At 38.1% G+C, this 5507-nt stretch overlaps 1 long non-coding RNA gene across 1 annotated transcript; it reads left to right on the top strand.

Annotated features, from left to right (window-relative positions):
* The first annotated feature begins 203 nt into the window (after window positions 1-203).
* On the top strand, window positions 204-4292 carry LOC139738261 (uncharacterized). Its single transcript, XR_011711428.1, has 3 exons — window positions 204-251; window positions 2000-2137; window positions 4129-4292. It is a non-coding gene; the product is annotated as an uncharacterized lncRNA (long non-coding RNA).
* The last annotated feature ends 1215 nt before the right edge of the window (window positions 4293-5507 follow it).

Genomic DNA, 5507 nt, shown 5'->3' with positions numbered 1-5507 from the left:
TTGAAAATCTGCTACTGGTACTTGTCTTGGAAAACAAACTAACAAACAAACAGTTTCATCCTGTGTCCAACGTGTGCAATGGAATCCTCCAATCACGAGGTTGTTGCGATGGTTCCGGTAACGGTAATGTTATTCTTTTTTTTTTATTGCGTAGAATTCGATGTTTTCACAGGCGATGAAATACACAAACGCATCGATGTGCTTGGACGAACAAGACTGTTAGCTACTTATGCTGCGAGTTTTACAAACAGGTAAGTTCTATATCATTCAACTATGTCACTCAAGCTCGTGGATGGATAGATAAATAACTTACTAACAAAGTGGTGACGATGAGCTCTGTTTTCCATCATGCCAAGAGAAACAGAGTTCTATGTCATAGCAATGTTCCAGTCAGGGGCGGAGACAGGAATTCCGTAAAAGGGAGCCCCTTTACAAACTTAAAGGGGGTGCAAGCCCCCCACCCCAATCTTTCTTTTTATTTATTTTGTCTCAACAATAAATAAATAAAGAGGTGCGCGCCCGGTGCTCCCCGCCTGGATCCGCCAGTAATTAACTTGTCCCGAAATGCAGAGTTTGATGTCTGTATTGGGAGTTATGTGAAAACTAATTACGATCATGGCAAGAGCTGTGCCATAACAGGTATACAGTGAAAGGATGCAGGTCTAATATAAAAAGGATATTTATCTTTGTTGTTAAGCAATACATTATATTACGTCATCACTTTAGAAACACTTTGCAACGTGTTTGATATCTCCCGTTTGACTTAAAATCAAAGAGAACCACGCAAAGAAATCAAAACAAACAAAAATTGTTCTTAAACCAAGTAGACTTCAGCCAGTATACCCTTGTGTTTGTTGTGTGTTTGAGACATATTGCGCCCCTCCTGGATCCGATACTGCTATTAGTATGTTTGGTATTGATGTATCGCTTTGACGTATTCATATCAATAGTTTTGCTCCGTCGTGGAAGTCTATCAAAATTGTCTTACATTTTTACCAGTGATGATATAATGATTTGAAATGTTTATATCGATCATCGATTTCTTTGAACGATACTTATATAAAAAATAAAATAAAGGGAGGAATTTAATGGACAAGACTTGTAAAAGAAGCAATTGGAATTAATCACGAACGGGATATCAGTCAGTATGATACAGATGCAATTTGTAGGTACTTGAATTGATGTGAGAGAAGTAAGTTTCTGCCTGCAGGAGATTATGAACAGTTTGATCGCTAAATGAGTTGATTCCGTTCTTGGCAATTTGCAATATCTGAGCGAAAATCTGCTAAAAACACGATAAGAAAACATAATATATATTTCATCACAACTTTGAGAATATTCTCTTATTATGCAAGTGAGGTATCACTGGAAGATTTTAGTTTGCTCGATCCGATGATAGACGTACTTACAGAAGTCAAAAAAAGTGGCGCTTAATCAGTCTGCTATAAAACTCTTTATGTAGTAATATGATAAGATTTAGTGAGGTAATTCTTCAACCTAGATAGTACCGTATAGTATACTCTTATCATGAACTCCTTTTAAAGACATCATTATTAGTTTTGGTACTGAATGATATCACTCTAATCATTAATATTTGCACAACCTCCTTTGTGGAGATAATTTGAATGAGCTCCACTGCATGAGACTTTCAATATGAGTACTTTCGTGGAGGCATCATTATGGTATTTCTAATATTCTTGTTTGATACTTTTCAGATTTGTTACGTTTGATTTATGCCAGTTTTATCCGGGGCAAATTATTTGTTGTATAGGGACCCATTTTCTCTCTTTCTTCTCTCTTTAAATCACAACATCAGAATGATAATGTGTTATAAGTCAATGAAAACAACAAGCAAACAAAATTATCCTATTATGGCTTTTTAGTATGAGTGTAAACTTCGGTAAGACATGTAATTGTTACGGTATGATCTCCATAATGATGCAAAATCTGATGATGTTATGAGTTGCCACGTAATGGTTGTGACTTCAACTATTGACAGATTTTAAACGGGAAGCCCAGTGTCCTGCTCCTGCGACCATGCTGGTGCCGGTGATTGTAACGACTTTCATCTCACTCGCGGCCGCTTTACCTGGGACCACACCCACGCCTGTGCCGAACGGTATCCGCGGATGTGCCCGTGAGTGTGGAACAACTCCTTAAAATGTCCTCTACAAACGTTTTCGTTTATTAAAGGCAGGCAACTGAATGTCTGTCACATCTTAAACCACTCCCCTGCCACCCGCGCAAATGGTGTCCTATTTTCGCTTCCACGTGGGTAACTGAAAATGCTTAACTGCTTAGGTTTTCCCGCTTTTGATAGCTGAACTCTTACAAACAAACTCAAAATTTCAATTGGGGTTTGGGGTTATTTTCTGAATTTCCGCCTATTTTCCAATCTAAAGCTTAACTTTAGAAGCGTATAATGATTAAGTACAAGAAATGTTTTATCAACTTGCCATGTCTTTCAAATTCATTAAATTCTTCCGTTGAAGTGTTCCTATTGTAACTAATTGACAAATTGCCCTGCATCGACGTAAATAAGCATTAAATTGATCAATGTTTTTAGTAGTGGCCATGATAAAAATTCAAAAAAAAAGGTCATAGGCGTACGTAATCGAGCAGGAAGAGGTTCGAATGTATCCATAGCGTGGGCCATTCTCCCTTCTCCCAGACTTAAATAATTGTTACGCAGGAGGCATCAGTCACTACTTCTCTCCCATGCTTGATCAGCTCTGCTGGGGCGAGTGCGCGTCACGAGACCAACACTCACGAGTCATACAGTCCACGAGTCACACAGCTCACATGTCATACAGCACACTAGTTATACTTACAGGCCACGAGTTGTAGAGAGCCTACAGCCCATGAATTCGACAGTATATACAAAAGTCTCACGAGACCGACACTTGGCAAAAAGGACTCACTAGACCGACACTATGCAAACAAAGCCCACGCTTAAAAGGCTCACGAGACCGACACTAGGCAAAGAAGGCCCACAAGACCGACAGGATGAACGGCGCCATCAATAGAACAATTAATTGTATAGGGTGTCCAGATAATGGCATGAGGAAAACGTGAGATGGAAAAGGAGAGTTGCAAGGGTATTATGACGTATTATGAGTATTATGACGTCTTTATTAATTTTCCGACATTCATTTTTCTAATTTGTCCTGAAAGGTAACTAATCATTGTCTGTCTTTGCATGGGTGAGATCTTTCAGAACTTGGTAAGCCCTCTTGCTTTTGTTCTTGCTGACACTGTCTTCTACTTCTGAGTACTGTTCTTGTATCCAGTCTTCTTTGACCTGCTTATTCATGTCTTCCCCGACCTTCTTGCTGATGTCTCTGAAAGCAGATGCTCGGTCTATTGGTTTTTGAGTTTTTTTCTTGTATCACACATTTCTAGGATCTCATCATTTCGTAAACCAAGGTTTGCGTCAGGGAATTTGAGGTCTCTGTCATCAGTCCGTCAAATTTCTTCTTCTTCTTCTTCTTCTTCTTCTTCTTCTTCTTCTTCTAGTATAGTACAGTCCACCATGAGGTGTATCAGCGTATTTGGTTGTAATTACCTCTGCATTATCTCATGTAAAAAAAAAAAAATCTGAAATTGGCCCAGCATAATCCGATTTCCACCGAAAGGTAAGTATTACTAAATGAATGCTTGCATGTACACATTACAGAAACTTTAAAATGAAACGATGTTTTGAGATTATCATGAATAAAATATGCATAGTAAGGACACTATACGATGCAAGCTTATGTTACTATCCCTATATGGAGATTAATTTGAATATTCTGCACAATTATTACAGATGAGCTCGATACAAAAGGTCCTTTATTTAAAAGCAACTGCTGATGCCTACAGACAGGATTTGCTATCGTATATATATATATATATTTTTTTTTTTTTTGTTTTGGTAGATGGCAGTTATGAGGAGTTATTATGAATATCATCTCAGACCTATTCATCTCTCTCATAGATTTTTAAAAGTATCTATATGAGGTCAAAAGACGCTATCAATGAAAGAAACAATTAATTAATCATGCTTGTTGATACATCAGTTGACCATTCAGTTTGTCAGTCATCCTGTCAATTACTTCTGAGTTGCTAATTTGACCTTTTCGACCCGAGGGTTTCCATGTCCCGAGTATACTCTACTGGAGGATTATGGTAACGGCTTCTTCAAGCGTCGCATCGAACCAGGCAGGTGGCTCTATAAGATTTCACCGGCCTGCGACATGGATTCCGCCTATGAAAATCTTTTTATGCACATGGAAAACTACTTCCGGGGTAATCGTTCTTGCAATATTCTTTGCTTTTGTTCAATGTTTGTGTTGCCCCATAAATGCACACAATCGCAGTTGACTTCCTGTTTGCTTTGCACCGCAAGCAATAATCTTATAGATGTTTGTTTTATCAGTTAAGTCGTGTTGCCGAGTATAATTTCAACGTTTACTTTTATATAGTGAATTAAACAATGTAAATCAGCGTCAGCTCGAACATGCAGTGTAATTCTTTGAAAGTGCTTCTTTAAAGATTCGTCGGCCCGAATTCACGAAGGTAGTACATGTACAATCTTTGTCCGTGGTTTAAACCATGGACAAAGACCGTAATTTTGTATGGGGCGCCAAGTGTCGCATGGCCTATTTCGTTACGAAATCGGTCATTTTGTAATAATTATGCTAAATTATAATGTTGTCATTTCGGTACGAAATTTCTGATTATTTCGTTATATGTTAAATCATAATGTTGTCATTTCGTAACGAAATAGGCCATGCGACACTTGGCGCCCCATACAAAACAACGGTCTTTGTCCATGGTTTAAACCATGGACAAAAATGTGTGCCACATTCGTGAATTCGGGCCTTTCTGTCTATTTATCCAAGGAGCTTGAAGAGTTTACTATTCAAACAGCTAGCTGTTTCGTTTGCTTGCACAAAATGATTCTACAGGTGCAATGGATCGGTAATGTAATGTATTCAGATTTCATGCATGCTATATGTGACCCTGCACCTCAAAACAAACAAAATGTCGCCAGACATGAATTTTTAGTTACCATATTCTGAAAGAGCAGACTTCAAGCTTTAAAATGATGTATAACTCAAATCGAATGGACTCACCTAACCTATCTAAATATTGGAAAGAAAGCACAAACCCAGGAAAAGTGTGAACTGAGAAAAGAGGCTCTGAAGTACAGTGTCTATTCAAACGCTTAATCTTTACCAAACCGTGCTGGCTGTGCGATGAATGGGACAAAAAACAGGAAGTAAACCACCAGAGTAACAACAACGAAGAGATTATCAGCTTATACTGAAATTAAGCATGCCTCATTAACACATTCTGTCCATAATTACTGCCAACTTTCAAAGCAGTAGCACTATCCTTTCAAAAGTTATTAGAGTTGAAAGTGAAGAGTGTGCACAAGGTTTTTCAGAAATGAAAAAGGGATTCTAAAGACACACCTAATCAAACTATTCTACCAAAAATGTTCGAGATAAATTGCTTAAAAA

The sequence above is a fragment of the Diadema antillarum genome, unplaced genomic scaffold, assembly GCF_040938485.1.
Source record: "Diadema antillarum isolate AM-2024a unplaced genomic scaffold, OU_Dant_1.0 seq00000732_RagTag, whole genome shotgun sequence".
Lineage (NCBI taxonomy): Eukaryota > Metazoa > Echinodermata > Echinoidea > Diadematoida > Diadematidae > Diadema > Diadema antillarum.
This window is presented reverse-complemented; position numbering and strand designations above follow the sequence as displayed.